Consider the following 24,660-nt stretch of genomic DNA (forward strand, 5'->3'; position numbering starts at 1 on the left):
ATTGTAATAGGTGGTGAGAGGTAACTTTAGCTTCATGAGTGATATCACACCCTGTAATCTTAGTGAAGTTAAAGGCACAGAAGTTTGAGTGATTCTTTGTATCCACCACAACATCATCTACAAGCACAGAATCACAAATAGTTCTAAAACACGCACATCCATTGCCTATGTATATAAGAACTGTTTTAGAAGTCTCGTTAGGACGAATCTCAAAATGACAAATGTTTTGCTCTGTGTCTAAACAGATATCTTGAGCTATAATTACATTGCCTTCACAGATGAACCCCAGTTGTTCTCGGATAGTACAAGATTCCAAATCAACAGTTTGCCATTTGTCATCAAACTGATGGGCCCATCCCCTATGTTCTATAGGATAGAGAACAGCTCCGTCATGGTTTATTCCTAATGCAATAACAGGAAAAACTAGATGTACAGAGGCATTGTGTATGGTCAAGACAAAAGCAGTAGCTGTATTTGAAATAGCATTATAGGTAAAATTTACCCGTTTCCACCAGGATTGGAATTCTCTTTCAAAATCGTTGGCATTGTCCCAGATTATTTTCTGAATTTCTGTGGGGAAAGTGCCTTCCTCACCTTCTCTTATAATCAAGGCAGAAACTGACTGCATCCACAATTGTGCCTGGATACAGCTGAGGGCTAAGGAAACATTATTTTGTGCAGCACTGAGTGCATCTATCACCAATTTGTGATCGTTCACATTTACTCTTTCCCACTTTGGCAAAATGTTTGACAGCATCTACTGGTGTGTCCCCAAAGCTAACAGAGATGACTTCAGTGGTTGCTGTAATTTGGACAGATCTCTAGTCGTAGCAGCCAATTTGTTCATTAGTACTGCCGAAACAATGCTATTCAGGATTCCCAATCCTGTACCTAGAACACCGGTCACATCTCTAGGTTTCCTTGTTTTAATAGAGCTGCGTTTCCGGAGCCAAATGGTCCAGCATTCAAAGGATGTTTGCAAAAACGGAGAACAAGCTGGCTGGATGCCTGAAACATTGGTCTGCATCAGCAGTTCGACCTGTTTGAGAGACCATGCTGGATTGAATAATATTTGTTGTTGACCAGTTTTCCTGATTATATAAGGTCCAATTTTGAAAATTTTTGGGGTGAGTATAACTGGTGGTGCAGATGGAGTGATGATATTATGAGGTTCAGCAGTGGAAGAGTGCGTTTTAGTATCTATTATAAATTTAAAAGAAAGGCCCTGTGTATCTTTTGACCAGAGACAGACTACCTCTGCAGTGTGAGTTAATGTGAAGTTTTGCCAGCAGTCTCGTGTTATTGGGTATGCACAAGCTGCTATTTGTTTATCCTCCTGACCCATGGAAACACTGATTGCAATTGCATTAGTATGGTCAGACCCATTAGCCATTCGACATCCAATATTAATTTGTTCTCCCACTACTCCTTGAGGCTGCCAGGTTTTCTGCTTCTTCCATTCGTGTCTAGCGTACAGCAGCCTGTCATGCAGTACTGATGTTAGTAAACTTAAACCTGTGGTATTCCCCATAGATCCGGTAGATTGCAAAAAGGCCTGAGACCAGTCAGGGGTCAGGGTCCCTTTATTTAGGGGGATCATGTTCTCTTTGTAAGGCTGATGAGGGTTTCCCCAGGCAGCCGGGAGGCTCAGGGTTATAATAATTAAGGTAGCTCACCAAGCAGGGCAGGGTCCTAGCAACAAATTTCTTTCTCCTTTCGTACTCATATCTCTTTTACCTGGGGCTTTCCTGTGCGCCGTTCCTGTTCCTGTGGTCCGTTGCTCTCCCCCACTACTCCTTACCTCTCTGCCTCACCTGCCAGCCTGGGTGCGTCGCTCTGCAGGGATCATTATCTTCTCGGCAGCAGGGGTAGTCTTCAGGGGTGCATTATTTGGGCTTTCTCCTTAACTCCTGCCCCCACTCCTAAGGGCAGGCTGTCAGGCCTCCAGGCAAAGGGTCTCCTGTAAAGGATTTCTTTGATTTTACGACAGACTCACTGCCGTCCCTAGCGAGCTTTACAGGGCCTGAGTCCCACACCTATTTAGGGTCCACCCTCTGCCTTTTATTCCCTTTCTTCTGTCTTCCTAGAGTTACGTCGTTCTTCCCTACGTTCTCTACGTTTTTGTTGTTTATAGACTCGGGAATAGCGGCGAATCGTGCTATTCCACTCATCAGGCCTCTCTTGCCACCCCAGAGGAAACTGGATTCCCTTCTTACACAAGGTAGTTAATATGACTGTCTGGTTTTGGCATGTGATCCTATGCAATTGGTGTTGGAATTCCCATGCCAGGGCCCAATCTCTTCTCTGTTCTAGATTTTCAACTAGTGACACTGCTTCTCTGTCAGGGATCTCCTGCTCTCCAGGGATCCTTATAAATTCTCTTAAGGCCCTTAATGGATTTGCTCTTCTCCAATCCCAATCACAAGTAAGACACCATGTACTCCCCACCAAATGTGACCGGAAAATCCACCATTTGTCTTTACAGCCACCGCAAAAGATTTTTACCCATGCCCGACAAGAAGATTCCCGACATTTAAGATACTCGGTGTAATTTAATAATTCTCGCCTCACTTCAGCCACTACTGAAAGAGCAAGCGTCAGTTCAGTCCAGGTTTTCCACGGCAGAGGGCACTTTAACTCCTGTTCCAGTTCCTGTAGGGGTTTTCTTACCAAGAGTCTCAATCGGTATAGTTCTCTGTCCCCTAATTCAGTCATTCACGTTACCAGCTGGCGCAGGTTCCTGTGCCTTCCGAAGGGTTGGCCGTAGATCTCCAGGGCGACTGGTCACCTCCCAGGGGGTGTCTGCAGGGATGGGTCCTTTCGCTCGACTGGCATGTGTCCAGCCTTTTTCAGCAGTTCGGATGGCTGTTTCTGTGGTAAACAGGACAACATAGGGACCTTCCCATTGGGGTGTTAGGGATGTCTCTTTCCAAGTCTTAATTAGGAGCCTATCTCCGGGTTTAAGCTTATGCATTATTATATCCAAAGGGGGTCTTTGTACCAATAGCCCTTTTCGTCTTAATTCCTCCCTCCGTTTCATTAACTGTTGTATGTAACCCTGAATTTGACTATCTTGGATGCAAGGATGGTTCCCCGGGAGTTCTAAGTCGTAAGGCATTCCATAAAGCATTTCAAAAGAAGAGATTCCCACATCCGTCCTAGGTTGGGTTCTAATGTTTAGCAATGCCATGGGTAAACATCTGACCCAAGACATTTTAGTTTCTACCATGAGCTTGGTGAGCTGCTTCTTGATTTCTCCATTTGCCCTTTCCACCCTCCCTGAGCTTTGAGGGTGCCAAGGGGTGTGATATTGCCATTTAGTGCCTAAGGCCCTGTTTACCTCTCTCAGCACTTTGTTTGCAAAATGGGGACCTCTATCAGAGTCTAACATTTCTACTAGTCCATACCTAGGGATTATTTCTTCCAGCAGGGTTTTAATCACCACATTTGCAGCAGCCCACAATGTAGGATATGCTTCTACAAAGTGGGTTAGATGATCTACCAGTACCAATAAGTACTTGTATCTCCCTACTTTCGGTAGCTCGGTGAAATCTATTTGTACAAGTGAAAAAGGTCGGTGTGCTAATTCCCTTCCTCCTGGAATCCTTTCTTGAGCCTGATGTCTGTTAACTCTTTGGCATGTTATACATCCCCTAACTACTTGTTTTGCTATATCGTAAATTCCTATACACATGTACTTAATAGTAATCTGGTCTACTAAGGCTTGGGTTCCCCAATGAGTCTGGTCATGCAGCTGCTGCACTATTCTTCGGGCTATAGATTTTGGCAGTACCTCCCTATCGCCTGGCAATTTTCAAATACCCCCATTCTCTTTTCTTCCCATTTTGTCTAATTTCTCCTTTTCCTGGGCTGTAAAGCTCAGGACTCGAACTTTCTCATCATCTCGCGTTCTCCTTATCCCCTGATCCTGGAATTTTCTGAGAGCAGCTTCCTTTGCCTCTCTGTCTGCTGTGTTGTTTCCTCTGATCAAATGGGAGAGAACCTTTTGATGTCCTTTAACATGTACTATTGCTATTTTCTTTGGGCCTCTTAAAGCTTGTAGTACCTGAGTAATTAGTTCCTGATGTATTAATTCTCTTCCTCAGGAGTTTATTAACCCTCTTTCTTCCCAAATTTTCCCAAAGGTATGTACCACTCTAAAGGCGTATTTTGAGTCTGTGTAGATGGTCCCAACCTTAGCTTCCAAGAATTTTAGAGCCCGCACTACTGCATACAGCTCACAGGCCTGGGCTGACCAACTAGGACTCAAAGATCCAGATTCTATTATTTCCAAATTTTCATCTCCTACAATCGCATACCCAGAGATTCGCTTTCCCTCAACAACTCTAGAGGACCCATCCATAAATAATCTTTCTCCCTCTTCCAGTTCTTCCTCTTCGAGGTCCGGCCTAATTTTTGTTTGTTTTTCTATGCTATGTAAGCAGTCATGAGTTAAATTCCCCTATGGATCTCCAAACAAGAATTCAGCGGGGTTTTGCAGAGAGGTGGTTTCAAGTATCAACCGAGGGGATGACAGTAAAATGCCCTCGTATTTCAAAAGTCTTGAGTCTGTTATCCATTTTTCTGCCTTTTGTTGCAATACTGCCCGTATGTTATGGGGGGTAAAGACTTTCAGTTCTCCTCCATAGGTAATTTTGAGAGGTTCTTCCACTAAGAGGGCTGTTGCCACTATAATCTGCAAACATGTTGGCCATCCTCTACTTACAGGATCTAGTATTTTAGAAATAAATGCTACTGGTTTTCGACTGCCGGCCCAAGTCCTGAGCCAGTACCCCAAATGCTACTCCTGCCTCAGTGTTAACAAACAAATAAAAAGGTCTCCTAACATCTGGGAGGCTTAGCACCGGGGCATTAGCCAATTCCTCTTTTAATTGTTTTAATGATTCATCATCCTTCTCAGTCCATTTCATCAAACCTTCAGCAGTTAGTTTTTCATACAAAAATTTTACTTTACCACTAAAGTTTTCAATCCATTGTCTGCAGTATCCTACAAGACGCAATAGCTGCCTGATTTGTCTCTTATTTCTTGGGGGAGGAAGGGAGAGGATTCCCTTAACCCTCCCTGGGTCTAGTGTTTTAGTTCCTTTACTAAGTCGGTGTCCTAGGTACTTCACTTCTTCTTCTACAAATTGCAATTTACTTTTGGACACCTTCAGCCCCTGGATGCTTAAAAAGTTCAGAAGCTTAATGCTTTCTTCTCTAACTGATACCTCGCTTTTTCCAGCAATTAAAAGGTCATCTACATATTGAACAATGGTTATTCCTTGGTTTGGGGTATAGGATTTCATTATTTACTCTAGTGCCTGCCCAAACAAATTCGGGGATTCTCTGAATCCCTGTGGGAGCACTGTCTACCTTAGTTGTTGCTTTCGGTGGGTATCGGGATCTTCCCATTCAAATGCAAAATAATCTCTACATTCTTCTTTCAAGGGGCACGCCCAAAAGGCGTCTTTCAAATCTATAACACTATACCAGTGATCATCTGGTTTCAATTGACTGAGCAATGTGTGGGGGTTTGCTACTACAGGGAACCGGGCAATGGTTCTCTTCTTTATTTCCCTTAGATCATGTACTAATCGGTATTTTCCGTCTGGTTTCTTTACAGGTAAGATGGGGGTGTCGAAGGGAGACATGCAAGGTTCCAAGAGCCCTTGTTGTATTAACCGTTCTACCTCTGGTTTTAGTCCCCTTCGCCCCTCATCTGACATCAGATATTGTTTTATCCTTACTGGGATTTCTGGGTTTTGAATGTTGACTGTGAAGGGCTCTATATTCAATCTTCCTGCTGTATCAAGGGGTATGCCAGACTTCTGGGTTGATTTTCTCTTCGTCAGTGACCCGTACGGGGCACAACCTGACTTTCAGCTGTTTTTCTTCAACATTTATGTTTATCCCTAATTCCACCATCTCTTCCTAATAAATTGTAATTGGCTTCGGGGACCAGTAGCAGTGATCCTACCCCTATTTTCTTCTCTGATTCTATTAAAACATCTTTAATTACAGGAGCCTTGAAGGGTTCTCCTTTTGCCCCAATAACCTGTACTGTGAAAGGTGAAATCTTACATCCCGGGGGCAAAGATTGAACTGTTGATCTCTTGGCCCCTGTATCTACAAGGAAGGTTGTGGGGGTTTGCTGGGGACCCACCTTAAGTTTTACCAAGGGCTCCGATGACATTTGCATCCCCAATAGATAGAGCCCTTGACCCCCCTAATCCTCTTGGAACATTTTCTCATCCCTAAGCCTCTTTCGGCATTCCCTCTTTATGTGCCCTTTTCCACCACAATAGTAGCACACTACTCCTTCTCTCCCTCCAGTTGGGGGTCCTCCTAAGTCCTGGGGACTCTCCTCATGCCACTTCTTTCTCGTGGTGGAAGGTTGTTTTGCTGTCCCTCCCTGACTGCCGCCACCATCATCCGAACTTGTCTTTTGTGTGCCTCATCCTCCCGTCTAACATATACCTTCTGAGCCTCCCTGAGCAATTCATCAAGTCCTCTGTCCTGCCAATCCTTTAACTTTTCTAATTTCTTTCGAACATCCTCCCATGATTTGGCTACAAACTGTGTTTTAAGGAGTGCTTGCCCCATTGGCATCTCTGGGTCCACCCCTGAGTATAACTGAAAACTTATCCTATATCTTTCCAACCATTTAGTAGGGGGTCTCATCTTCTCATCTTTTCCTTGGCACTCTTTGAATGCCTTGCTTATATTTTGTCCCTGGGGCACAGCCTCTCGTATGCCCTAGATTATGATGGTTCTTAAGTCCTGCATATGACCACGATGGTTGGGGTCCTGATTGTTCCAGTTGGGGTTTTGCAAGGGCCATTTCACATCAGCCGCGGGACCTTGAACATGTTGGGTGTCCGAAATCTTCATTCCTGCCCTTCTAATCATCCCTCTCTCCTCTGCTGTAAATAGGATGCCTAGAATGGATTGCATCTCCACCCAAGTATATATGTTTGGCCCTAGGAACTGATCCACTCTTTCTGCTACTCCTATGGGGTCTTCTAATAATTTTCCCATCTCTTTCTTAAACTCACGGACATCTCCCGAGTTCAAGGGGACAGTGACAAACCCCATCCCAGCTTGAGGTCCTCCTAATGCTATTTCTCTGAGAGGGAACAACCCACTGCTCTCTCCTTCCTCAATTACTGTTCTCATCTGACTCCGAGTACGCCTCCTGCAATCCAGGGAGTCCGTGACCGGCTGTCTATTAGGGGCCGATGCCGGGGGTGCGTTTAGGGGGGGTTCAGGGGGAGCTGGTGGTATATACGGGGGAGGATAAATAGGAACATATTCCTCCTGTCGAGACGTTTTCTTTTTTTTCCTCCTCCCCTTGACTTCCCTTAAGGGGGAACAGCCTAGCTGTTTGCTCATTACTTTCTACCAACCATAATTTAGCATATGCACTCTCCTCTGAGTTCACCGGCTCTTTAGAATTCACATAAATGTTCAGGGCTTGACAGACCCAATCCTCGAAGGATCTGAAAATGGGCCAGTATATACTTCCTGAATCCAGATTCTTGCCTCCCCACACTACCATACAATAATTTATCATTTTTGCCTTATCCTTCCCCTTTCTGGAGGGAAAGTCATCCCAATACTTAATCATTAATCCTAACGGACTGTCCTTAGGTATTGGGGGTAACTGGGGACCCTCCCCCATGGGATCAGAAGGCTTGCTTTTCTTCTGCCCCATCTTCCAAGGCACCTCCACACACGCACACACACAAAACCCCTCGGTCGTGGCTCGCTCCCTCGCGGGCTACGAGAACCGCACTACTAGAGGGTCCCTCTCACGTCGTCCGGAGTTGGACGTCTCATTCACCCTGCCCCGGGATCCCAACCCCAACCGAGCGGTTCACCTCGTATACTCACGCGTCCTGCGTCGTCGCTCGGATCTTCGTGCACAAAGTTTACAGGGTTACCGGTGTTTTCCTTGCTTATTCTCGAATTTAGGTTCGTCAGTCCAGATGGGGGGTTGGGTGAGAAGGCCAGGGCCACCAGGTGGTGGGGCGCCCCCCCAGGATTCTCAAACCAACCCCGTTTTCTGGATCCGAGTCACGGCACCAAATTGTGATAAATGAATTCACTGGATTCAAGGATCATACAGTTATATTTTCTTTTATTATTATTATGCAAGCAAGAATAAGCAAAGTTCAGCGCTGGGCGGCCGGGAGTCTCCACTCCTCAAGGCTCGCACTGTTCCTATCCCCAAAGTTTGCCTTTTATTGCCTTTTTCTCCTGGGTCCAGGGATGACATGGTCTGGCTTTTGCGCTTGCTCGTTCAGTTGCTAGGGGGTCTTTTTCTGCCTTCTGGTGGTCATGGGATGAAGGCTCCAAGTCTTCCTCTTTTAACCGCTGAGTGAACTTTCCCTTATAAGGCATACCTATACAGTGGAATTTCCAGAACACGATACGATTCCTGCAAGCCTAAGCAATTCTTGCGAATTTAGGGGATTGTTGTTACAGCCTTCCTCTGTGACCTCTGGGTGAACTTTTCCTTATAAGGTATATCTTTACCATGGAATTCCCAAAGGACTATACGCTTCCTGCAAGCCAAGCAACAATATGTGGCTATACATTGAAAAATGAAGCGGTTTTAGCTATTTAGTTATTGCTTTGATATTGTATAATTATTTAGCTATTGATTTAATTAATGAACAAATGTATTACTACTTATTACAATCAGTAGACCATCTATTGTTAATCCTCTCAGGGGTAAATGTCAATCCCTAAACTCACAAGAATTGCTTAGGCTTGCAGGAATCGTATCGTGTTCTGGAAATTCCACTGTATAGGTATGCCTTATAAGGGAAAGTTCACTCAGCGGTTAAAAGAGGAAGACTTGGAGCCTTCATCCCATGACCACCAGAAGGCAGAAAAAGACCCCCTAGCAACTGAACGAGCAAGCGCCAAAGCCAGACCATGTCATCCCTGGACCCAGGAGAAAAAGGCAATAAAAGGCAAACTTTGGGGATAGGAACAGTGCGAGCCTTGAGGAGTGGAGACTCCCGGCCGCCCAGCGCTGAACTTTGCTTATTCTTGCTTGCATAATAATAATAAAAGAAAATATAACTGTATGATCCTTGAATCCAGTGAATTCATTTATCACAATTTGGTGCCGTGACTCGGATCCAGAAAACGGGGTTGGTTTGAGAATCCTGGGGGGGCGCCCCACCACCTGGTGGCCCTGGCCTTCTCACCCAACCCCCCATCTGGACTGACGAACCTAAATTCGAGAATAAGCAAGGAAAACACCGGTAACCCTGTAAACTTTGTGCACGAAGATCCGAGCGACGACGCAGGACGCGTGAGTATACGAGGTGAACCGCTCGGTTGGGGTTGGGATCCCGGGGCAGGGTGAATGAGACGTCCAACTCCGGACGACGTGAGAGGGACCCTCTAGTAGTGCGGTTCTCGTAGCCCGCGAGGGAGCGAGCCACGACCGAGGGGTTTTGTGTGTGTGCGTGTGTGGAGGTGCCTTGGAAGATGGGGCAGAAGAAAAGCAAGCCTTCTGATCCCATGGGGGAGGGTCCCCAGTTACCCCCAATACCTAAGGACAGTCCGTTAGGATTAATGATTAAGTATTGGGATGACTTTCCCTCCAGAAAGGGGAAGGATAAGGCAAAAATGATAAATTATTGTATGGTAGTGTGGGGAGGCAAGAATCTGGATTCAGGAAGTATATACTGGCCCATTTTCAGATCCTTCGAGGATTGGGTCTGTCAAGCCCTGAACATTTATGTGAATTCTAAAGAGCCGGTGAACTCAGAGGAGAGTGCATATGCTAAATTATGGTTGGTAGAAAGTAATGAGCAAACAGCTAGGCTGTTCCCCCTTAAGGGAAGTCAAGGGGAGGAGGAAAAAAAAGAAAACGTCTCGACAGGAGGAATATGTTCCTATTTATCCTCCCCCGTATATACCACCAGCTCCCCCTGAACCCCCCCTAAACGCACCCCCGGCATCGGCCCCTAATAGACAGCCGGTCACGGACTCCCTGGATTGCAGGAGGCGTACTCGGAGTCAGATGAGAACAGTAATTGAGGAAGGAGAGAGCAGTGGGTTGTTCCCTCTCAGAGAAATAGCATTAGGAGGACCTCAAGCTGGGATGGGGTTTGTCACTGTCCCCTTGAACTCGGGAGATGTCCGTGAGTTTAAGAAAGAGATGGGAAAATTATTAGAAGACCCCATAGGAGTAGCAGAAAGAGTGGATCAGTTCCTAGGGCCAAACATATATACTTGGGTGGAGATGCAATCCATTCTAGGCATCCTATTTACAGCAGAGGAGAGAGGGATGATTAGAAGGGCAGGAATGAAGATTTCGGACACCCAACATGTTCAAGGTCCCGCAGCTGATGTGAAATGGCCCTTGCAAAACCCCAACTGGAACAATCAGGACCCCAACCATCGTGGTCATATGCAGGACTTAAGAACCATCATAATCTAGGGCATACGAGAGGCTGTGCCCAGGGAACAAAATATAAGCAAGGCATTCAAAGAGTGCCAAGGAAAAGATGAGAAGATGAGACCCCCTACTAAATGGTTGGAAAGATATAGGATAAGTTTTCAGTTATACTCAGGGGTGGACCCAGAGATGCCAATGGGGCAAGCACTCCTTAAAACACAGTTTGTAGCCAAATCATGGGAGGATGTTCGAAAGAAATTAGAAAAGTTAAAGGATTGGCAGGACAGAGGACTTGATGAATTGCTCAGGGAGGCTCAGAAGGTATATGTTAGACGGGAGGATGAGGCACACAAAAGACAAGTTCGGATGATGGTGGCGGCAGTCAGGGAGGGACAGCAAAACTGTTGTAGTGCGTTCTTATATTTTGTAATACTTTGAAGTAGTTTGTTTTGTATCCCCATGTTTTTCCCAAATGGTTTATCCCAGACTATACCCCCCCCCTCCTCTTCCTTCTACTTGTGTTATCCCTTTCCTGGGATAAGATCTCCAAAACCCCCACCCTGGCTCTCTGCCAGTCACCTCGACATCCCATCCCCCTACCTAGAAGTTTCGGTCCAAGTTGTCGAGTGATTAGCCAGGGGCCAAGGGTCAACCCCCCAAGTCCTGCCCCATACGCTGTTTTGTATGTCTATCCCCCCAGCACCCATCCCCCAGAGATACCTATTGGTCAGTAGGATTTTATCTATGTTAGTTTCCTCCCCCCTTTAAATGTAAGCTCCGAACGTCCTCCAGTGCTCTCGGCAGGAACCCCCTGAGGTATAGGAGCTCGCTCGGGACTCCTTAATAAAACCTTGGAATACCCCCTGCTGGGAGTCGGCCCCTTTCCTCTTCCACCGACGTCTCGGTCGTCTCTGCTGCAACGAAGGCAACCAGCCTGAGTGCCCTCAGCACCCTCGGGGCACAGAGAGTGTCTCCCCGCAGTCGGCCGTGGTGGGGCTACCCCCCCCACTCTCTGCCGACCCGGGTAAGGCCCAGGGACTTGAGAGGCTTGCAGAGAGACTGGGACAGCTTGGCGCCCAGCCGTGGGGCTCTGGGACCATTCCAGGAGCCCACGGAAAGGGGCTCGGACATACTTTCAGTCTGTTCGATAAGCCTTCGGCCGGCAAGCTACCTCAGGAAAGAAAAAACTCCGTTTTAGTGAGTTGCTCTCCTGTGGACGAAGCTGGGAGCTTCTTATGTACCCCAAGAAGTCAGCTTCAGGTGGAAATCAACATCCCAGGCTTTTTCGTTCCCCTCTCCTGCAGTTGGATTGGTAAGTTTTACCCTTCTCTTGTTTCTCCCCTCTTTGGGAGGGGGTGTTTCCCTGCCCTTTGTTCTCAGCCCCGCCGCGGAGGGCTGAAGTTTTTTTTTCTCTCTATTGTGGGCAGACTGCCAGCTGTAGGCTTTTCTCCTCCCCCCCCCCACCTGGGTTGCTGAAATTTGAGATACAAATTTAAAATCAGAGCCAAAATGGGTGCTAGGCTTTCTGTATCTCACAAGGGTGTCTATTATCATCTCTTAAACATTCTTAAGAGTGAAAAAATCCGATTTTCAAAAACAGATGTTAAACAGTTCGTCAGATGGCTTTTCCTTCACTTCCCCGACGTGTCCACTGAAAATCTCAGTGATTTAGCTTTTTGGGACAAAATTGGTAGTGAATTATTGAAGGCAGGGAAATCAGGAGACATATCTCCGTCAAAATTCGCTTTTTTAGCCCTGCAGATAAGAAATGTTGTAAAATTTAATTTAAAGATGCAAGAACAGCCATCCGGCAACAGTTTCAATATCTCTGTTTCCCAAAAACCCGATCTACCCCCCTCCGAGTTCGGTTCTCCCTCCCCCACTCATCTTCCCCCACTCCCAGCCCCGGCACAAACCCCTGCCCTCCCCCAGAAGTTCCCTGTCTCCAACCCGGACACTTCTGCCCTGAATTCCCGAAATCCCACCCTCCCTCCTGCTTCCCCAAGTTATAATACCGTGTCTCACAACCTTAGTGCCCGCCTTTGTACCCCTGAGACGCGCCCGGTAACTTCCCCGGACCATAATGGCGGACACCACGTGGCAATGGTGGTTTCCTCTCTTTCCCAGAATTCCTTTCGCTCTCCCAACAACCCATTCTGCTCGGAGCACCCCGCCCCCGAAACCCGCCCTCCCGCCCTTCCCCCGTCTCCTCCTCCGGCCCCTCCTCCGGCTCCTCCCACCCCGGCCCCGGCCGCCCCTCCTGCTCTGGCTCCGGCCGCCCCCGCCCCCTCAGAGCTCTGCCCGCCTGCCGCGGGCTCCCTCCGCCCCCCCCACGGCCCGCCCTCCGGCGCTCAGGACAGTGTAATAAGAGACGCTGTCGCCGGGAGACCGAACCCGGAAACAGCACAGCTCCTTTCTGCTGCCCCTGTCTCATATATCCCTGATTTAAACGGGGCATTCCAGCCAAATTATAGCCCCCTTTCTGTTGATTCTGTTAAAGAACTAGCCAAAGCCCAGAAAGATTTTGGGAGATCAAGTGAATATTTTAGAGGGCTCCTTAAAGCTACATTATTCGCTCACATTTTAACCCCTGCTGATATAAAACACCTTTTTTCCTGCCTGTTATCCTCTTCTGAATATCTCTTGTGGGATGTTGCATGGCAAAAAGGATTGAGAGCAATTTTACCAGCTCTGTGGGCTGATGAAGCTACTGCTCGTGATGTTTATGGTAATATGTTATCCCTCGATCATCTCTGTGGACAGGGAGGTTGGGAAGATAGCGTGATCCAGGCAGAAAGCATTCCCACAAGGGCTTTCAGAGAAGGTGCTAGAGCAGCTGAGAAAGCTTTCTTTGGGCTCCGTCCTAGTATTCCAATTGAAAATTATTTGAAAATAACACAATCTCCATCTGAGTCCTTTTTGAGTTTTGTGGAAAGGTTGAGAAAAGCTGTTGAATTGCAAGTTCAGAATGAAGGAGCCAGGATGGAAATCCTCACCGAGATTGCTAAAGAAAATGCCAATGAGAAGTGCAAAGCTGCTATCCTCAGCCTGCCTCTTGACCCAACGCCTACGCTGCAGGCCATGCTTGAAGTATGTGAGAAGAAAGTTACCATCACCCTCGCTGACCACGACGAGAGACCAAAACCACAGAGAAGGATTGCTGCAGTGGAAGGCCCTGAGCCACCATTTACCAGCCAGCTCCAGCATGTCACGATGCCACAAGAGAGAATCTCCAGCTCTAATAGACCTTGCCATCTTTGTGGGAAGTTGGGGCATTGGATGCCGGACTGCCCTCTGAAAAAGCAGTTTTTAGACTTTAAATACAATATGCTTAAGAACCAGAATTCCCCAAAGGACCACCTCTCAAAAAACTGAGTAAAGAGCGCTCCTTTCCCCAGCGCTATGACAAAAATAGGGTGGGCTCAACTCAAGTACGGGGGAGGGAAAAGAAATCTAGTGTAAAAGATGTATCGGTGCCAAGCGAGGCACTGGCTTTGAACAAAACAGAACATTCAGTTCATTGGAATAATCCCAGACCAATTTTAACCACTGACTCTTCCCATAACCCTTACAGGCTGGCGTTGACCGAACCTCTCCATCTCAGAGACACTAACTGGCATTTCATGTCTGTTAACCCTGAACAACCAGGTACTTGGACACAGCTTTGCCAGAAGCGTCACAGTAAGTATGTCGTCCTTGGGGACACAAAACACACACCCCAAGAAATTATTATTCCTCCGGGTCTCATATCATCAGACCCGAAACAATTTGTCATATGGCTTCACTGTACTCATCCACCCGTGTACTTGCCCAAAGGCCAAATCATAGCCCAAGCCATCCCAGTACCTGAGCCTCCATGGGACCAGGAGCAAGCAGACACCCTCAGAGGTAAACTCCGTCCCAATGTCTGCTGGACTCGGGTATTGGGAAAAGAAAAACCCAAGCTATCATGTGGGTTACACCGTGGTGGTGAGTACAAGTCCATACAAGGACTTTTAGATACTGGAGCAGATGTCACGATTATTCCATCTAAAGAGTGGCCATCACACTGGGAATTGCAAAACGTAGCAGGACACGTGCAAGGTGTAGGGGGAATTCAATTGGCAAGACAGTCAAAAAACGTTGTTCAAATTGAGGGACCCAATGGCAAAATAGCTTCCATTCGCCCGTTTGTTTTAGACTACACAGAGCCCCTCTGGGGCAGAGATTTAATGGTTCAATGGGGAACCACAATTGACATCCCAGAAAACCCGCAGGTTTTTCGGGGAGCGGTCGCTGAGGTGCGCCATGCCCAAAAATTGATTTGGAAAACTGACACTCCAATAAGGGTAGTTCAGTGGCCGCTCAATAAAACCAAATTAAAGGCGCTTGAAGAACTTGTACAAGAGCAGTTAGAAAAAGGTCACATTGTGGAGACCACGTCGCCGTGGAATTCGCCTGTCTTTGTCATTAAAAAACCAAACAAAGACAAGTGGAGACTACTCCATGACCTCCGTCAAATCAACAACGTTATTGAGGACATGGGGTCCCTACAACCAGGGATGCCCTCACCAAGCATGCTTCCACAAAATTGGTCTTTAGCTGTAATTGACATCAAAGATTGTTTTTTTCACATTCCCCTACATCCTGACGATGCTCCGCGTTTTGCCTTTTCGGTTCCCACCATTAACCTGGAGGCCCCAATGAAGAGATACCATTGGACGACCCTCCCTCAGGGACTAAAAGTCAGTCCTGTGATTTGCCAGAGGTATGTTTCTTCCTTGTTGTCTCCAGTCCGTGAAGCTGCAGGAGATTCCATCATCCTGCACTACATGGATGACATCCTGGTGTGTGCCCCAAGTGATGACATGCTTACTCACACACTTGACCTGACAATCAATGCATTGGTTGCTGCAGGGTTCGAGCTCCAAGAAGAAAAGATTCAAAAGATGCCACCTTGGAAGTACCTGGGCCTTGAAATTGGAAAGCGGACCATTGTGCCGCAAAAATTGACTATCAAACACGATATCAAAACCTTAGCGGATCTCCATCAACTCTGTGGATCCTTAAATTGGGTGAGACCTTGGCTAGGCATTTCCACCGAAGACCTAGCCCCCCTTTTCAATTTGTTAAAAGGGGGAGATGACCTTAGTGCTCCTAGGACCCTCACCCAGGAAGCGAAAACCGCACTGGAGAAAGTTCAGGAAATCATGTCTACTAGACAGGCCCACAGGTGCCAGCAGGGTCTCCCCTTCAAATTTATCATCTTAGGCAAACTGCCACATCTCCATGGTATGATTTTTCAGTGGGAAACTGTCCAGGCAAAGAAAAAGGACCAGGTCAAGAAAGATCCCCTCTTAATTATAGAGTGGGTCTTTCTCAGTCACAACAGGTCAAAAAGGATGACAATGCCACAGGAGCTGATGGCAGAATTGATCCGGAAAGCAAGGATACGGATCAGAGAATTGGCAGGGTGTGACTTTGACTGCATTTACATTTCCTTAAACCTGAAATCAGGCCATTTGTCTCAAGCAATGCTAGAGCAATTTTATCAAGAGAATGAAGCCTTGCAATTAGCCCTAGATAGCTACACAGGCCAAATTTCAATTCACAGACCGGCCCACAAAATTTTCAATTCAGATGTTCAGTTTTCATTATCACTGACAAGTATTCAGAGCAGGACACCTCTAAAAGCACTGACAGTTTTTACTGATGCGTCTGGTGCGTCTCACAAGTCAGTGGTAACTTGGAAAGATCCCCAAACTCAACAGTGGGAAGCAGATATTGCCAAGGTGGAAGGATCACCCCAAATTGCTGAGTTGGCCGCTGTAGTCAGAGCTTTTGAGAAGTTTCCTGAGCCTTTAAATGTAGTTACTGATTCCGCTTATGTTGCAGGTGTAGTGTCTAGGGCAGAGAATGCTGTGTTGCAAGACGTTTCCAACATTCCTTTATATGAATTACTTTCTAAGTTAGTAAGAATTATTTCTGGCCGAGAACACCCATTTTATGTGATGCATGTTAGGTCACACACAGACCTGCCGGGGTTCATTGCAGAAGGTAACCGGAAAGCTGATGCCCTTGCGGCTACAGCCAAGATGGCCCCGCTCCCAGAGGTATTCCAACAAGCAAAGATCAGTCATCAATTTTTTCATCAGAATGCACCTGCCTTGGTCCGACAATTCCATCTGAAGCACAAACAAGCCCAAGCCATCGTAGCCACCTGCCCTTCTTGTCAAAATCAGTCACTACCTACCTTAAGTGCAGGTGCAAACCCTAGGGGCTTGCAGAGCTGCGAAGTGTGGCAGACAGATGTAACCCACATCCCATCATTTGGCAGATTTAAATATGTCCACGTCTCCGTGGATACCTTTTCTGGTGCCATCTACGCTTCTGCCCACACAGGGGAAAAAGCCAGTGAGGTAAAGAAGCATTTCATGCAAGCCTTTTCCACATTAGGAATCCCTAAGGTCATCAAAACAGACAATGGCCCAGCGTACAAGTCCAAAGACCTTCAGAGCTTCCTGCAGCAATGGGGAATAGAACACAAAACAGGCATCCCCTATTCCCCGACAGGCCAAGCTGTGGTGGAGAGAGCCCATCAGAATCTAAAAAAGGTTCTTCACCGGCAACGTGAAGTGATGAAAACAGAGACCCCTCAAATCCAGCTGTCCAAAGCACTGTTCACACTGAACTTTTTGAACTGTACCTTTGAAAACCTTAACCCACCTATTGTAAGACATTTTAACGAGAACAGTCAGCACAAATTAAAGGTGCGTCCGCCAGTCCTCATAAAGGACCCTGAAACTTGGAAAATAGAGGGGCCCCATGAGCTTGTAGTCTGGGGTAGGGGGTATGCGTGCGTATCCACTCCCTCAGGCTTGAGATGGATCCCCTCCAGGTGGGTGAGACCGTACGTTCCTAAGGTGTCAAAGGACAAAGCTGCAACACAGGTAGCCAGCGCCTGCTGGAGGAGGAAGCGCCGTCAGACTCTTTAAAGTTAAATTGTTGTTACCTGGACCTCATCCCTAACATTTTTTATTTTCAGTTTTAGTGTTTTCCTTTGATCTGAACTCAGCCCTGGTGTCATCAGAATGAGCCCCATCCTTCCGTTGCTTCTGTTGACAGCCGTCCATCCAGGTCAGATGTGGATAGTTCCACAACCCCAAGCAAATGTGTGGACCACCCTCGCCAGAGTCCTCAACCAAGACCACATTTGCCTGTCAGCCTCTTCTGTGTCTGACCCGATGTCCACTTGCCTTGTGGGGATCCCATCTAAATATGATGAATTTCCGCCAACATTAGCTGCTCCCCTTCCCCCAGTATATAATCCGTTATCCCCTTGGTCAAAATTAATTGATAGACAAGCAGTAGCAGAAAAAGAACCCCAAGAATTTGAACTCCTTGGTTCTGCCAAGGCATTCTATTGTGTTCAGTTTACGTTTACACCAAAAGATCAAGTAGATTTGTACCATGAAGTCAAACAGTTTAAAGTGAATTATACAGCAAAAATTTGGTGTAAGAAAATTTCCCAAGTAGGAATACCTTCTACCCCTGATAATAAGCCCCGTGCCCTTCCTAAGGGGTTTTTCCTCATTTGCGGGGAATGGGCATGGGCAGGCATCCCCTCTCGTCTAATCGGAGGTCCATGCACCATTGGAAAGCTGAGCCTGTTTACACCCAACAAAACCCAAATTATGGATTGGCGAACCAAAACCAACACCCGCAATTCGGCCCGCAAAAAGAGAGATTTAAGGAATCTGGACCCAAATTGCGATTCTGAAATTGTACATTGGTCCAAACCAAAAGGAGTTGCGATCACCGTGTTTTTGCCATGGGTGTCTGCAGCCAAAGCTCTAGGCGAATTATCACATCTGGAGTGTTGGGTTGCTAAACAGGCCAATATTACATCAGCTGCACTTTCAGACCTCCTGGCAGACGATGAAACAACAAGGCAAGCCACCCTACAAAATCGGGCTGCAATTGATTTTCTCCTCCTGCTACATAATCATCGTTGTGAGGAGTTTGAAGGTCTCTGTTGCCTGAATCTGTCATCCAAAGCTGAAAATGTCCACAAAATCATCGGGAAGATGCAACAAATGGTCCAAGACATCAAGCAAGAAACAGCGGACTGGATGGATGGACTCTTTCAGGGATGGGGACTCTCGGGCTGGGTCAAATCCATTTTGAAATCTGTATTTTTAGTTTTGCTTGTTCTTCTTGTTATTTTGATCAGTTTTGGGATCATCAAGAGCATTGTGACCAAACTGATCTCGAAAGCTATTTCCCCTTTAGAGGTCAATCAGGTGACTGTTCCCACCTCTTCTGAGGAAGGGACAGAAACCTCTGCAGAATTTACAAAACAGCCTTGGTTTGCTGATGATTGATAGCACTCCGAGCTGAAATTTAATGTTTAGGTGCCTCTTCCTTTTTTATTTAAACGAAAAGAGGGAGATGTTGTAGTGCGTTCTTATATTTTGTAATACTTTGAAGTAGTTTGTTTTGTATCCCCATGTTTTTCCCAAATGGTTTATCCCAGACTATACCCCCCCCCTCCTCTTCCCTCTACTTGTGTTATCCCTTTCCTGGGATAAGATCTCCAAAACCCCCACCCTGGCTCTCTGCCAGTCACCTCGACATCCCATCCCCCTACCTAGAAGTTTCGGTCCAAGTTGTCGAGTGATTAGCCAGGGGCCAAGGGTCAACCCCCCAAGTCCTGCCCCATACGCTGTTTTGTATGTCTATCCCCCCAGCACCCATCCCCCAGAGATACCTATTGGTCAGTAGGATTTTATCTATGTTAGTTTCCTCCCCCCTTTAAATGTAAGCTCCGAACGTCCCCCAGTGCTCTCGGCAGGAACCCCCTGAGGTATAGGAGCTCGCTCGGGACTCCTTAATAAAACCTTGGAATACCCCCTGCTGGGAGTCGGCCCCTTTCCTCTTCCACCGACGTCTCGGTCGTCTCTGCTGCAACGAAGGCAACCAGCCTGAGTGCCCTCAGCACCCTCGGGGCACAGAGAGTGTCTCCCCGCAGTCGGCCGTGGTGGGGCTACCCCCCCCACTCTCTGCCGACCCGGGTAAGGCCCAGGGACTTGAGAGGCTTGCAGAGAGACTGGGACACAAAACAACCTTCCACCACGAGAAAGAAGTGGCATGAGGAGAGTCCCCAGGACTTAGGAGGACCCCAAACTGGAGGGAGAGAAGGAGTAGTGTGCTACTATTGTGGTGGAAAAGGGCACATAAAGAGGGAATGCCGAAAGAGGCTTAGGGATGAGAAAATGTTCCAAGAGGATTAGGGGGGTCAAGGGCTCTATCTATTGGGGACGCAAATGTCATCGGAGCCCTTGGTAAAACTTAAGGTGGGTCCCCAGCAAACCCCCACAACCTTCCTTGTAGATACAGGGGCCAAGAGATCAACAGTTCAATCTTTGCCCCCGGGATGTAAGATTTCACCTTTCACAGTACAGGTTATTGGGGCAAAAGGAGAACCCTTCAAGGCTCCTGTAATTAAAGATGTTTTAATAGAATCAGAGAAGAAAATAGGGGTAGGATCACTGCTACTGGTCCCCGAAGCCAATTACAATTTATTAGGAAGAGATGGTGGAATTAGGGATAAACATAAATGTTGAAGAAAAACAGCTGAAAGTCAGGTTGTGCCCCGTACGGGTCACTGACGAAGAGAAAATCAACCCAGAAGTCTGGCATACCCCTTGATACAGCAGGAAGATTGAATATAGAGCCCTTCACAGTCAACATTCAAAACCCAGAAATCCCAGTAAGGATAAAACAATATCTGATGTCAGATGAGGGGCGAAGGGGACTAAAACCAGAGGTAGAACGGTTAATACAACAAGGGCTCTTGGAACCTTGCATGTCTCCCTTCGACACCCCCATCTTACCTGTAAAGAAACCAGACGGAAAATACCGATTAGTACATGATCTAAGGGAAATAAAGAAGAGAACCATTGCCCGGTTCCCTGTAGTAGCAAACCCCCACACATTGCTCAGTCAATTGAAACCAGATGATCACTGGTATAGTGTTATAGATTTGAAAGACGCCTTTTGGGCGTGCCCCTTGAAAGAAGAATGTAGAGATTATTTTGCATTTGAATGGGAAGATCCCGATACCCACCGAAAGCAACAACTAAGGTAGACAGTGCTCCCACAGGGATTCAGAGAATCCCCGAATTTGTTTGGGCAGGCACTAGAGTAAATAATGAAATCCTATACCCCAAACCAAGGAATAACCATTGTTCAATATGTAGATGACCTTTTAATTGCTGGAAAAAGCGAGGTATCAGTTAGAGAAGAAAGCATTAAGCTTCTGAACTTTTTAAGCATCCAGGGGCTGAAGGTGTCCAAAAGTAAATTGCAATTTGTAGAAGAAGAAGTGAAGTACCTAGGACACCGACTTAGTAAAGGAACTAAAACACTAGACCCAGGGAGGGTTAAGGGAATCCTCTCCCTTCCTCCCCCAAGAAATAAGAGACAAATCAGGCAGCTATTGCGTCTTGTAGGATACTGCAGACAATGGATTGAAAACTTTAGTGGTAAAGTAAAATTTTTGTATGAAAAACTAACTGCTGAAGGTTTGATGAAATGGACTGAGAAGGATGATGAATCATTAAAACAATTAAAAGAGGAATTGGCTAATGCCCCGGTGCTAAGCCTCCCAGATGTTAGGAGACCTTTTTATTTGTTTGTTAACACTGAGGCAGGAGTAGCATTTGGGGTACTGGCTCAGGACTTGGGCCGGCAGTCGAAAACCAGTAGCATTTATTTCTAAAATACTAGATCCTGTAAGTAGAGGATGGCCAACATGTTTGCAGATTATAGTGGCAACAGCCCTCTTAGTGGAAGAACCTCTCAAAATTACCTATGGAGGAGAACTGAAAGTCTTTACCCCCCATAACATACGGGCAGTATTGCAACAAAAGGCAGAAAAATGGATAACAGACTCAAGACTTTTGAAATACGAGGGCATTTTACTGTCATCCCCTCGGTTGATACTTGAAACCACCTCTCTGCAAAACCCCGCTGAATTCTTGTTTGGAGATCCATAGGGGAATTTAACTCATGACTGCTTACATAGCATAGAAAAACAAACAAAAATTAGGCCGGACCTCGAAGAGGAAGAACTGGAAGAGGGAGAAAGATTATTTATGGATGGGTCCTCTAGAGTTGTTGAGGGAAAGCGAATCTCTGGGTATGCGATTGTAGGAGATGAAAATTTGGAAATAATAGAATCTGGATCTTTGAGTCCTAGTTGGTCAGCCCAGGCCTGTGAGCTGTATGCAGTAGTGCGGGCTCTAAAATTCTTGGAAGCTAAGGTTGGGACCATCTACACAGACTCAAAATACGCCTTTAGAGTGGTACATACCTTTGGGAAAATTTGGGAAGAAAGAGGGTTAATAAACTCCTGAGGAAGAGAATTAATACATCAGGAACTAATTACTCAGGTACTACAAGCTTTAAGAGGCCCAAAGAAAATAGCAATAGTACATGTTAAAGGACATCAAAAGGTTCTCTCCCATTTGATCAGAGGAAACAACACAGCAGACAGAGAGGCAAAGGAAGCTGCTCTCAGAAAATTCCAGGATCAGGGGATAAGGAGAACGCGAGATGATGAGAAAGTTCGAGTCCTGAGCTTTACAGCCCAGGAAAAGGAGAAATTAGACAAAATGGGAAGAAAAGAGAATGGGGGTATTTGAAAATTGCCAGGCGATAGGGAGGTACTGCCAAAATCTATAGCCCGAAGAATAGTGCAGCAGCTGCATGACCAGACTCATTGGGGAACCCAAGCCTTAGTAGACCAGATTACTATTAAGTACATGTGTATAGGAATTTACGATATAGCAAAACAAGTAGTTAGGGGATGTATAACATGCCAAAGAGTTAACAGACATCAGGCTCAAGAAAGGATTCCAGGAGGAAGGGAATTAGCACACCGACCTTTTTCACTTGTACAAATAGATTTCACCGAGCTACCGAAAGTAGGGAGATACAAGTACTTATTGGTACTGGTAGATCATCTAACCCACTTTGTAGAAGCATATCCTACATTGTGGGCTGCTGCAAATGTGGTGATTAAAACCCTGCTGGAAGAAATAATCCCTAGGTATGGACTAGTAGAAATGTTAGACTCTGATAGAGGTCCCCATTTTGCAAACAAAGTGCTGAGAGAGGTAAACAGGGCCTTAGGCACTAAATGGCAATATCACACCCCTTGGCACCCTCAAAGCTCAGGGAGGGTGGAAAGGGCAAATGGAGAAATCAAGAAGCAGCTCACCAAGCTCATGGTAGAAACTAAAATGTCTTGGGTCAGATGTTTACCCATGGCATTGCTAAACATTAGAACCCAACCTAGGACGGATGTGGGAATCTCTTCTTTTGAAATGCTTTATGGAATGCCTTACGACTTAGAACTCCCGGGGAACCATCCTTGCATCCAAGATAGTCAAATTCAGGGTTACATACAACAGTTAATGAAACGGAGGGAGGAATTAAGACGAAAAGGGCTATTGGTACAAAGACCCCCTTTGGATATAATAATGCATAAGCTTAAACCCGGAGATAGGCTCCTAATTAAGACTTGGAAAGAGACATCCCTAACACCCCAATGGGAAGGTCCCTATGTTGTCCTGTTTACCACAGAAACAGCCATCCGAACTGCTGAAAAAGGCTGGACACATGCCAGTCGAGCGAAAGGACCCATCCCTGCAGACACCCCCTGGGAGGTGACCAGTCGCCCTGGAGATCTACGGCCAACCCTTCGGAAGGCACAGGAACCTGCGCCAGCTGGTAACGTGAATGACTGAATTAGGGGACAGAGAACTATACCGATTGAGACTCTTGGTAAGAAAACCCCTACAGGAACTGGAACAGGAGTTAAAGTGCCCTCTGCCGTGGAAAACCTGGACTGAACTGACGCTTGCTCTTTCAGTAGTGGCTGAAGTGAGGCGAGAATTATTAAATTACACCGAGTATCTTAAATGTCGGGAATCTTCTTGTCGGGCATGGGTAAAAATCTTTTGCGGTGGCTGTAAAGACAAATGGTGGATTTTCCGGTCACATTTGGTGGGGAGTACATGGTGTCTTACTTGTGATTGGGATTGGAGAAGAGCAAATCCATTAAGGGCCTTAAGAGAATTTATAAGGATCCCTGGAGAGCAGGAGATCCCTGACAGAGAAGCAGTGTCACTAGTTGAAAATCTAGAACAGAGAAGAGATTGGGCCCTGGCATGGGAATTCCAACACCAATTGCATAGGATCACATGCCAAAACCAGACAGTCATATTAACTACCTTGTGTAAGAAGGGAATCCAGTTTCCTCTGGGGTGGCAAGAGAGGCCTGATGAGTGGAATAGCACGATTCGCCGCTATTCCCGAGTCTATAAACAACAAAAACGTAGAGAACGTAGGGAAGAACGACGTAACTCTAGGAAGACAGAAGAAAGGGAATAAAAGGCAGAGGGTGGACCCTAAATAGGTGTGGGACTCAGGCCCTGTAAAGCTCGCTAGGGACGGCAGTGAGTCTGTCGTAAAATCAAAGAAATCCTTTACAGGAGACCCTTTGCCTGGAGGCCTGACAGCCTGCCCTTAGGAGTGGGGGCAGGAGTTAAGGAGAAAGCCCAAATAATGCACCCCTGAAGACTACCCCTGCTGCCGAGAAGATAATGATCCCTGCAGAGCGACGCACCCAGGCTGGCAGGTGAGGCAGAGAGGTAAGGAGTAGTGGGGGAGAGCAACGGACCACAGGAACAGGAACGGCGCACAGGAAAGCCCCAGGTAAAAGAGATATGAGTACGAAAGGAGAAAGAAATTTGTTGCTAGGACCCTGCCCTGCTTGGTGAGCTACCTTAATTATTATAACCCTGAGCCTCCCGGCTGCCTGGGGAAACCCTCATCAGCCTTACAAAGAGAACATGATCCCCCTAAATAAAGGGACCCTGACCCCTGACTGGTCTCAGGCCTTTTTGCAATCTACCGGATCTATGGGGAATACCACAGGTTTAAGTTTACTAACATCAGTACTGCATGACAGGCTGCTGTACGCTAGACACGAATGGAAGAAGCAGAAAACCTGGCAGCCTCAAGGAGTAGTGGGAGAACAAATTAATATTGGATGTCGAATGGCTAATGGGTCTGACCATACTAATGCAATTGCAATCAGTGTTTCCATGGGTCAGGAGGATAAACAAATAGCAGCTTGTGCATACCCAATAACACGAGACTGCTGGCAAAACTTCACATTAACT

At 46.6% G+C, this 24,660-nt stretch overlaps 2 long non-coding RNA genes across 2 annotated transcripts; one reads left to right on the forward strand and one right to left on the reverse strand.

The window, feature by feature from the left end:
• Positions 1-2,532: 2,532 nt before the first annotated feature.
• On the reverse strand, positions 2,533-8,055 carry LOC139604013 (uncharacterized). Its single transcript, XR_011683876.1, has 2 exons — positions 7,897-8,055; positions 2,533-2,871 (listed from the first exon to the last, which is right to left on the reverse strand). It is a non-coding gene; the product is annotated as an uncharacterized lncRNA (long non-coding RNA).
• A 1,117-nt stretch (positions 8,056-9,172) lies between these two features.
• Positions 9,173-23,395, forward strand: LOC139604014 (uncharacterized). The gene is made up of 2 exons (XR_011683877.1): positions 9,173-9,331; positions 23,057-23,395. It is a non-coding gene; the product is annotated as an uncharacterized lncRNA (long non-coding RNA).
• The last annotated feature ends 1,265 nt before the right edge of the window (positions 23,396-24,660 follow it).

This window comes from Agelaius tricolor, unplaced genomic scaffold, assembly GCF_023055355.1.
Source record: "Agelaius tricolor isolate 1412-34295 unplaced genomic scaffold, bAgeTri1.0.p SCAF_43, whole genome shotgun sequence".
Lineage (NCBI taxonomy): Eukaryota > Metazoa > Chordata > Aves > Passeriformes > Icteridae > Agelaius > Agelaius tricolor.